Source organism: Lolium perenne, chromosome 3, assembly GCF_019359855.2.
Source record: "Lolium perenne isolate Kyuss_39 chromosome 3, Kyuss_2.0, whole genome shotgun sequence".
In the NCBI taxonomy this organism is placed as follows: Eukaryota; Viridiplantae; Streptophyta; class Magnoliopsida; order Poales; family Poaceae; genus Lolium; species Lolium perenne.
Window position 1 is genome coordinate 47,780,246 of NC_067246.2, and position 11,303 is coordinate 47,791,548.

An 11,303-nucleotide genomic window follows, 5' to 3' on the forward strand; every position below is an offset into this window, starting at 1 on the left:
ATAAGTTTTCGTGCAAGTCAAACAGTGCAAACTACCAAGAATATAGATAATAATACAAAGATCTACCATGCCAAATGCATATAATATGAAAATATATTTCATAACAATTCTTAAAATATTATTATTTTGTTGTATATGTTTATATTTTTATCAATATAGATGATTAAACTTTACCAAGTTTGACTTTGACCAAAGCTTATATGCAACATATTTTGGGCAGGAGGGAGTATGATCTATGTTGTTGTGCTTCCTAATAGCATTATCTAGAATATCCATTTGTTGCTAGTGGATTCCATGTGAAGAATTCAGGTCAATTTCCGTTCCATTCCCAGGATTTTTTTTTTTTGTACCATTTGATATCTGAAATCTCTAGAACTTGCTATAGTGCTATTGTAGAAAACCACGGTTTTCTGTTTTACATTTATCTGATACGGTCGTAGAGAAACATCATTGTAGAAGTGAGTAAATGGTTAACTGAAATGATACATATGAATTTTATTGTTGCAGGATCATGTCTTGTACCAGCTTGTTCAATGCCGTGCTTAATGGTTTGAGTCGCTGCTGCTTTTTTCTGCTCCGTGTTCCACTATGAGCTAGCAACAAATGCGATGTAGGCATCTCTGATTGCATGCATCTCTGCCGCTGCATCTCTTGTCAATTTTCGGTCTCGAGGCTGTTTCTTTGAGCAGGATATGCCAAGCCTGAAGATGGAAACCAAGCATTCCTGAATCCTACTAGTAACATTATCATGTGGTTCTCCGTGCAGCCAGATTGTTGGGTCAGCTATCTCAAAGGTTCTGTCTGGAAGAGCATCCTCGGCAAACTTGTGCAGACCTAATGAATCTCTGAATGCGCTATCTGTTGGGCTCCTTCCGGTAAACATCTCAAGAAGCAATATGCCAAGACTGTAAATATCACCAGGAGTTGAGACCGCAGAGCCTTCTCCATACTCTACAAATATGCAACATTTTTTTGGTAAGCATGACATATTTGTGTGAACATTATAAAGATGAAACTAGAAGAATTTCAGTTACCTGGAGCAACATAGCCTATGGAACCTCTAATTCCAATTGAGCTATATGAATTTTGCATCGTCTCACTCGTATTTTCTTGAATAATCCTTGATATGCCAAAGTCTCCAACTCGGGCACTCATGTCGTCAGCAAGAAGAATGTTGCTTGGCTTAAGATCACAATGGATTAGCAATGGTTGACAGTAGTTGTGGAGATATTCTACCGCATCCACAATATTGACAGCAATCTCAAGCCTCTGGACAAGGCTGAGTGTGTTGTTTGGACTTGGCTCTTCAGATTTTGGGTGAAGCCAACCATCCAGATTGCCATTGGGCATGAACTCAAAAACCAGTGCCTTGAACTCTTGACCTTGGTGGTTAACACTTGAACAAGACGTAATGATCTTTATGAGATAACGGTGTCGTATCCTCCTCATGGCCTCACATTCAGCCTCAAAACTCTTGGAATATCTGGATTGACCAAGGTTAAACACCTTGACAGCCAATGTTCTTTCCTCATTGGCCAAAATACACTTGAAAACTGCACCGTAACTTCCTCTCCCGAGCAAGTTCTCATCTGAGAATCCGTTAGTTCCTCTCAACAATGCATGATATGGGATCCTCTCGTAATGGTCCTCAGCGACTGAATCTTGGACTATTGTTTTCTTGCTTTCTTTGAGCTTCTTGCGAAGTATCCAAACAAGAAGAATAACTGAAAGTAACAACATTATTGCTCCAGTTGTTGCTAGAGAAACTACAAGAGACTTTGGTATCTTCCTCTTATTCTTGCTCAAGGTGCTTGTGGAGCATGGAGCCAAGTGAAGTTTAGGTGTACCACCACACAGATTGATATTGCCAGCAACTGCTGTAGAATTGATGTTTCTGAAAATGCCTCCATCTGGCACCTCGCCTTGCAAATTGTTGAAGGATACATCCAATTTGGTCAATGATGTCAAATTTTGTAGAACTGCCGGGATTGATCCTGACAAGTCGTTGTGTGCTAGGTATAGTTCCTGCAGGTTTCCAATACTACCAAGGGCATCAGGGATATTACCAGAGAACTTATTCATGGTCAGGTTAAGTTTACCGAGTCCCTTTATATTCTTCAGTGACCGAGGTATGCTTCCCCCAAAGGAATTATTGTCTAACAAAAGCCATTCCAACACAATGCAGTTCTGAATACTGTCAGGTATCTTGCCAGACAACTGGTTTCTGATAGAATCAGTTGGTTTAGGTTTGCTAAGCTACCAACTTCATTAGGAAGAGATCCAGTAAAGGAATTGTATGACAAGTCCAAATACCAAGAAAGGCTAGGTAACTTGAAAATTTCTTTGGGAATTGAACCGTTAAGTTGGTAATTTGTTGACAAGTCAAGTACAAAAAGGTTTTTCAACTCCCCCAGGCTTGCCGGAATTGGTCCCTCCAAGTTTCCATAGTATGCATAAAGCCTATTCAGCTGCGAAAGATTTCCTAGTGATGATGGTATGAGGCCTGACAAACTGTTGTAAGCAAAGGATAGCTCGACCAAGTTTTCTAGCTTGCCAATGCTGTCTGGAATAACTCCGGATATGTAAGTCTTTTCTATAGCAAGCGTGTCAAGACCAACCAAATTGCCTATGTCGCTAGGAACACCCCCAGAGACCTTACTCTCCATTATGTATAGCTTCTGGAGAGTCGTTGAGAGGTTTGTAATGGAAGCAGGTAGCTGTCCCCCAAAAGAGTAGCCACCGAGTGCCAAGGTCTGCAGCTGGCTACAGTTAGCCAAAGAAGTGACGAATTCCCACCCCTTTTTATCATTTGCTTCGAGCTTATTCTCAGTCAAATCCAGTGTTTGGAGAGCTTCAAGCCTCCCCAAAGCGGGAGGCACATATCCACTAAATCTATTTCTGTTGAGATGAAGATATATGAGATAAGATAGATTTGATATTGAGGAAGGGATGGTGCCTGTGAGGTGATTCCCATCAAGGCCAAGAGAACTTTCATCTTGGGGAACTTCTGGCCGATATCACTGGGAATGCTCCCATGCAGCATATTGGTCGCTACCCCAAATATTTCCAAGGATGACCAGTTGTAGAGAGAAGGTGGAATCGTACCGGTGAGATTGTTGCTCGAGACATCGAATAGCCGGATGCTGCCAAGATCAGCTGGCGGGATTGAGCCCACGAGCTGGTTAGTGGAGAGATCAAGGTTTCGTAGAGAGGAGAGATTAGCAAGTGATGCTGGGATTGGCCCTGTGAAGCTATTGTTACTCAGCCAGAGTGTTGACAGGGACATGAGCTTTTGGCCGAGCTCAGCTGGGATGCGCCCGCCAAGCTTGTTGTCGTGCGATCCCATATTGGTCAAGCTGATGCAGGAGCTCAGGTTGACGGGTAACGTGCCGGAGAAGGAGTTGTCGTACAAGTCGAGCCTCTGCAGGCGGCGGAGGCGACCGAGGCTCGCAGGAATCTCCCCATGGAGCCAGTTGTAGCTCAGGTCGAGCTTCCGCAGGAACGTGAGGTTCCCAAGGGCTGGGGAGAGTGCTCCTGCGAGGCCGCTGCCATTCAAGCTCAGCTCCACCACTCGTACGGGCCTCTGGCTGCTGCATGTCACGCCTTCCCAGCTGCAGAAGTCGGCACTGCTGTTCCAAGAGGACAGCGAGCCGCCATCGCTGAGCTGTGCTTTGAAAGCAAGCAGTGCGGCCTCGTCGCTGGCGCTCACCACGGCGATCATCAGGACGGCGAGAAGTGGGCATAGCAAGCTCATGGCCATGACCCCCATTGCCGTTGCTCTCTTGATTTGGTTGCCGAGTAGCAGTTGCCTACTCCATATATTTATTTGGTTTGGTTGCTGAGTAGCAGTGGCGTCCAAGAAATGATTTACACTTTGTCCTTTTTTTGACAACTTGGCATAATCATTGGTTATATACTATGTCAAACCTTGCAGACTGTTGAACCAGAGGTATCAGACTATATGTCAGCAGCGGTGGCTGAGTGATTTGGATTGGATTGGATTGGCAAAACGGCGCCCACCATTTTGTTCCTTGAGAAGTGATTCTCACTGGTGTCTGAACTCCACGGGGGGATGGTACGTCTGTACACATATTTCCTTTTCTAGGAAAACGGCGAACACGGTAGGTGTGTATTCTCCAATGTGTTTTGATGTTGAGTGAGTTCTTGTAGCGTTGTAACCTCTGTAGCTGCTTACCGTGGAATGTAATTCTGCTGTTTTTTTTTCTTGAGAATGTCGGCGATTTTTTTTTTTTTGAAAGCCCACGTATATTCAACATAAAACCACGTACAAAGTACATAGTACAGAAACGAAATACACCACATCATACGTAGGGGATACAGAGCCAGAGCAAACCGCAGCAGCTCCACCGGCAATGGCGACGAAGGCCGCCGTCCCCCTTCTCACCACGCCCCGAGAGCACCTCTCTTGAAGAAGACCGCCGCAAAGGCCCGTCCGCCGCGCAGCGACGGAGCTTGTACCGATGAACGAGCACGGCGAGTGCCCTCCCGCTCCATCTTCTCCACCTTGCCGTAGCCGTCTTCTCCACCATGCAGAGAGGAGCCACCGGGCTTGCCCAGCTCTGAGTTCCGGCCGCCAGATCCGCCGCCAGCACAGATCCGACGGGAGGCCGAAGGACTCAAGCACCACGCCGGGCCTCGAGCCCCGGCAAGTCGAGCGCGACGACGACGAGCCCCTAGGGGCTCCACCACCGGAGAAGGTCGCCCCGACACCAAACCACCCACCAGCAGCACCAACTCCTCCAGAGCGACGCCGGCGAGAACTCCACCCTACCCTACCGTATATACAAGCCGGAGCCGGGGATCCCTCACCCTCCCGCCGCCGAAGCGGCCGGCGGAGGAGAGGAATCCAGCGACTCGGCGGCGCGCACGGTGGATTGACGGAGACGCCCAAAAAACGCCTATCTCCTCTGCTACAGTGGCGGGGAGGGGATAAGGTTCGGCAATTTATTGATTAAGCAACATCATTACAGAGTACATCTCTGATAGAGTCTGGGATAACATCAACAAAAAACTTGGTACTGTACAAGAATTTGGCTCACTATCCCATCCAAGCTAAGACATGTGCCGGTACATTCAGATTACGACCATAATGTTTGAAAGAGCAACTCAGGAAATCTGTACGCTGTTGATGGCTTTCTGTTTGGTATAATGGACATGCGGATTTCCGAGCCCAGTGATTGAAATGTTGAACATATTTACTGTCAGTAATGGAGTAATTGTTTCGGCCTCTTGTTTCACTATACTACTTCAGTTTCAAAAAAAAAATTTGCGAATATATACTTGAGTTTATAATTAGTTCCAAATCAAAATATGCATCCCAGAGTTCAAATCTATCGAGATTCGCTATTCATCTCTGCAGTTAATTATAGGGTGTGAAGAGGCACTCCCGCACTTAGGCTCCCTGCAATGGTAAAACAACAACTTCCTCCGTTCCAAAATAAGTGCCGCAGACCCCCAAGTTTTTTTTCCCTACCCCCAAGTTTTTTTCCCTCGCGTTAGGGTTTCCTCCTCGCGCGACCTAGTCGACGTCGAGTCTTCCTCCGGCCATCACCCGCACTCTCTCCCTCTGCTCGCTCTGGCTGACTCAGGGTCGTCCTTGCGTCTCTGCCCGGCCTGGGTGCATCGGTGGGTTTAGGGTTGTGACTGTGCCGCGTGAGTTTGGCGATCTTCGATCGTGGTTCTGGTTCGGGAGCTTCTGGAAAAAGCGATCTGGATTCAATGATGAAGAGGCTGGGGCTGCGAGAAGAGGATCTGGATGACGTTGTGTTCGAGGATCAATCTCCGCCGCCAGTAGATGCAACAAGATGGTTAGCAATTGCTAGGGTTCATACTGATCATGAGTTTAGCGATTTCTGGTTCTTCAAGAACATGCGTTCGGCATGGGATCTGGCCCAGGAAGTGAAATTCAGATCTTTGGAAAACAATCTGTTTACCATGCAATTTTCTTGCCTTGGTGATTGGGAGAAGGTGATGGAAGGAGGTCCCTGGACGTTCAGAGGGCATTTAGTCCTATTAGCAGTGTATGATGGATTCACCAAGCCCTCCGAGATTGAGTTGAACACCTTCAAAATGTGGATTCAGATCCATGACTTGCCTGATGGTTATAAACCAATGATTGATGTGCTGGCCTCCAAGGTGGGAAAGGTGATTGCAGGAGAACCTACTTCAGGAGATTTCACTGGAAATTTCTTCCGTGTAAGAATTCTGTTTGATGTGAGGAACCCTCTGAAAAGTGTTGTTTCGATGATACATGGTGGGAAGCGTCAGCTATTTTTGGTGAAGTATGAGCGTTTGCCAGATTGGTGTGCTGTCTGTGGAATGATTGGGCACCTCTATACCGAACACGGAGATGGTATTCATCAGCCAGAATCTCTAATATACAAGGATCTGAAAGCAAGTTGGAGTATACGCGCACCTGGTCGTGGAAGAGGGCGTGGCAGGGGCCCTGGACGTGGACAAGGAAGAGGAGCCCGGGAGTTTTACGGTGAGGAACTCCTATCCTCACAGTTTAGTGAAGAGGGATTAGGGGATGAAGAAGATCCTATGAAAGTTGACTTAAATCGGAAGCGTATGATGAGTGGCAAGCTATCTGATGGTTCTAGTGCCAATGTAAATGCTTTGGTTAATCAATTTCAGTTACCGAACCCTCAGGCCACAATTCCACCTAGTCTACCGCCCAAGAGGGACCCTAAGAGGATGAGATCTGGAGCAAATACAGAGAGCAATGGGAAGGATATGGAGACTGAAAATCAATTGGCGCCATCGGCGGCCTCCCTCGAGGAGGACCGCCGGGCCCAATGAGTCTTCTGGGATGGAACTGTCGCGGCGTGGGTCAGCCGGCGACAGTTCGTGAATTAGACTGCCTGTTGCAGTCATATAGACCCTGTTTGGTGTTCTTGTGTGAAACTAGGCAAAGTGAAGAGCGTGTTAAAAATCTTCGATTCCGTCTAGGCATGAGCGGATGTTATACTGTGAAGGGGGACGGAAAAGGAGGAGGGTTGGTTCTGTATTGGCAAGAGGGAATTACAGTTGATCTTCTTTCTTTCAGCAAAAGACATATTGATGTTCATATAAGTGGAGGTCCATATGATCGTATGTGGAGGTGCACCTTTGTTTATGGGGAGCCAAAGGCGAGCGATCGTCATCATATGTGGACTCTGTTGCAACAGTTGAAGTCAAAATCACCGGAACCTTGGCTTATGTTTGGAGACTTCAATGAAGCTATGTGGCAGGAGGAACACTTCTCGTTGTCAAGAAGGCCTGAGAGATTGATGGCAAATTTCAGAGAAGCCCTGTCTTTTTGTGATCTCCATGATATTGGCTTCTCAGGCTCTCCCTGGACCTTTGATAATAAACAGAAGGGGGACCGTAATGTTCATGTCCGACTTGATAGAGCGGTGGCCACGCCTGCTTGGTCGACCTATTTTCCGCAGTTTCGCCTCCGACATTTGTCTTCGTCACGATCAGATCACTGCCCGCTGTTATTGGAGGCAGAGCATGTCATTGGCTGCCAATCGGGCTCCTTCATTCGCCGCTATGAGATCGCGTGGGAGCGCGAGCCTTCGCTTCCTGCCGCGGTGGAAGAGGCGTGGTCACGACGCGTCCCATGCGAGGATTTGGGCTCAGTCCACGACACTCTTCGTGATATGATGAACAATCTTTATGCCTGGAAGAATACCCACTTTAAATCGGTCCCAAAAGAGATGCAATGGAGACGTGACAGATTAAATGAACTCCAACAGAATTCTGACTTGGCAAGTTTGGAGGAAAAACAAGTGCTGCTACGGGAGATGGACGAACTTCTATACCGTGAAGAAATTCTTTGGATGCAGCGATCTCGCGTTGCTTGGCTGCGAGAGGGAGACCGTAACACAAAGTATTTTCACAGGAAGGCATCTTGGCGCCATAAAAAGAACAAAGTTAGAAAGCTAAGGCGGAATGATGGTACCTGGACTATGGATCCGGGTGAGATGGAGAATATGTCTAGAGATTTCTTTGAGGGGTTGTTTACAAGGGATGAGAATGTAGACCCTGCTATCATCATTGATATGCTTCATGAACGTGTTGATGAGGCCATGAATGAAAAGCTATGTGCTCCGTTTTCAGAAAAGGAGATTGGTGATGCTCTTTTCCAAATCGGGCCTCTAAAGGCTCCGGGACCAGACGGCTTCCCGGCAAGGTTCATGCAAAGAAACTGGGACATTATGCGCCACGATGTGACACGAGCAGTGCAACGTTTCTTTGAGGATGGCATTATGCCTGAGGGGGTAAATGACACGGCTATTGTTCTAATTCCAAAGAAGAGTGACCCGGAATCGCTTAAGGATTTTAGGCCAATTAGCCTATGTAATGTGATCTATAAGGTGGTGTCTAAGTGCATGGTTAACAGACTACGTCCTATTTTGCAGGACATCATCTCTCCTACCCAGAGTGCGTTTATCCCAGGGAGGTTAATTACTGACAATGCACTGGTTGCTTTTGAGTGCCTGCACTCAATTCAAGCAGGGTCTGCTGCAAGGTCGAAATTTTGTGCGTACAAGTTGGATATGGCTAAGGCTTATGACCGTGTTGATTGGAGATTCTTGGAAGTTCTTGCGAAATTGGGCTTTCATCACAAATGGGTTCAGTGGATTATGGCTTGTGTTACCATTGTTCGCTACTCTGTTCGCTTTAATGGGCAATTACTGGACTCTTTTACTCCATCACGTGGGCTACGCCAAGGTGATCCCTTGTCACCATATTTGTTTCTCTTTGTTGCTGATGGCCTATCTTGTCTGATTAGGAGGAAGATTGAGGAGGGAGCTCTGAATGACTTGGTAATATGTAGAAGAGCGCCTGGCATCTCACACCTTCTCTTTGCTGATGACTGTCTTATGTTCTTTGAGGGGTCGGTGGAGCAAGCTATGGTGGTAAAAGATGTCCTTGATAATTACGAGAGATGCACTGGACAACAGGTTAGTCTCGGGAAGTGCTCCATTCTTTTTGGGGAGAAATGTTCTGCGGAAGCGCAAGCTAGTATAAAAGGAATTCTGAAATACGAGACTACATGTTTTGAAGAGAAGTATTTGGGCCTCCCCATTCCAGAGGGTCGCCTAAAGAAGGGCAAGTTCCAGCCGTTGAAAGAGCGTTTTAAGAAAAAGGCGACGGATTGGGCTGAGAAATATATGTCGTCTGCTGCCAAGGGGACCTTGATTACTTCGGTCCTTCAATCACTGCCCACCTATGCAATGGGAATATTTAAATTTCCGGCTGGTTTGCTAGAAGAGCTCACAAAAATTGTCCGCGACTTTTGGTGGGGCGATGAGGAGAATAGAAGAAGAATGCACTGGATGGCCTGGGACAGATTGGCGCGGCCTAAATATCAAGGGAGTGTTGGATTTAGAGATTTAAAAGTGTTCAATCAAGCACTCCTGGCACGCCAAGCGTGGAGACTGATACAATTTCCTGATAGCCTGTGTGCGCGACTTCTGAAGGCTCGTTATTACCCATCGGGCAATCTCCTTGATACGGCTTTCATCCAAAATTCCTCTACAACCTGGCAAGGTATTATTTATGGTCTAGAGTTGCTCAAAAAAGGTGTTGTCTGGAGAATTGGCAATGGGTCCAGTGTGCGTATATTCAGAGATAACTGGCTACCACGGGTTGATGATCCAAAAGTGGCTATGAAGAGGCGTACTAATAGGAGGCGTTGGGTCTCTGAATTGATCAACCCGGACACACCCGTGGGATGAGCGGCTGATTAGGGAGATCTCCTATGCCCATGACGCTGACATGATATTATCTATCAAGCTACCGATGACGCCGTGCGATGATTTTGTGGCCTGGCTACCTGAGAAGAATGGCATGTTTACGGTTAGCTCAGCTTATCGGCTAGGTTTGGAGCCTGCCCTTATTGCTATGAGCCCGGGACAGTCAAGCTCTAATCCTAACTGGCGAAAGAAGAATTTGGGACCTGGTGTGGAAAGCAAAAGTACCTCCAAAACTGAGAGTCTTCGCTTGGAAGGCTGCTACGGAAACCTTAGCTGTTAAAGTGGCGGTTCATCGACGTATATCGACAGTTCTACCTACATGCACTATATGCGGATGCGGGGTTGAGACTGTGCATCATGCCCTGGTTACATGTACTCTTGCTCGTGCACTGAGAGAGGGCATGCGGTCACATTGGGATTTACCGACGGAAGAGGAGTTCAGGTTTTCTGGGAAGGAATGGATTCTTAATCTCCTACTTCAGGCCCGGGCATCGCAGAGAGATCAAGTCATCTTCCTTCTCTGGCGTGTTTGGCATCATCGGAATAATGTGATACATGGGGATGGGAAGGCGTCTATTGCAGCATCGATCCCCTACCTCCGAAATTATGTTGAGTCCTTTAGAGACTGTACTGGACCAGCCCCGGACCCGAAAGGAAAAACCCCTATGCTTTCATCTCATGTGGTATCGCATGCACCCAAGGCCCCTGCCCCATCTCGATGGTCTCCACCGTTATCGGGGGAGCTCAAGGTAAATGTCGACGCGGGCTGGAATGAGGGGGCAAAATCAGCTGGCCTGGGAGTAGTAATCCGAGACACACACGGACAGGTGGTTCAATCTTCATGGTATCATATCCCGAGCTGCTCTAGCGCTGAAGAGGCGGAAGCCTTGGCCTGTCTGGAGGGCCTAAAAAATATTCAGTCCCTGTACTGCGACAGGGCAGTGGTAGAAAGTGATTGCCTGCGAGTGGTGCAAGCTCTAACTAGCGATGATCGGAACCTATCACATTGTTGGAGTACTATTCTGGATGCCAAAGGGCTGCTGCGGGCCTTTAATCATATCACAATTAGAAAGGTTGATCGAGGAAGTAATGGAGTTGCTCATAGTTTAGCGCAGATAGGTAAAGATGGTTTTAGAGGCACTCTTACTGGATCTGTCCCAACGGGTGTGTTGGCGGCTCTCCAAAACGATTGTAAGAACACTTTGTAATCTTGTCGCAGCAGATTTCTTACGCACTCTTTTCCTTAGCAGGGTACCTAAGGGGACTGGAAGGTTTTTAATGAGGCGGCCTGTTTGCTAATATACGTGATTCTTACTTCAAAAAAAAAAAAAGTGCCGCAGTTTTGTTTATAGATTCATTTCTATCTCGATAAATTTGCGATACTTATTGTAGAAAGATACTTCAAAAATTTCCGAACATCCCAATCACTGAGTCAAAAACGTTTGGACGGAAGGCGTATTTCAGTGCAAACGTAAACTCACTTTCAAAGCGTAAATTCGCACTGTAAGATTCGCGCCGGGAGGATAAGGCCAT

General features: G+C 46.9%; 1 pseudogene; it reads right to left on the reverse strand.

Moving 5' to 3' along the window:
• Positions 1–586: 586 nt before the first annotated feature.
• Positions 587–3,835, reverse strand: LOC127341351 (receptor kinase-like protein Xa21; annotated as a pseudogene).
• Positions 3,836–11,303: the final 7,468 nt, after the last annotated feature.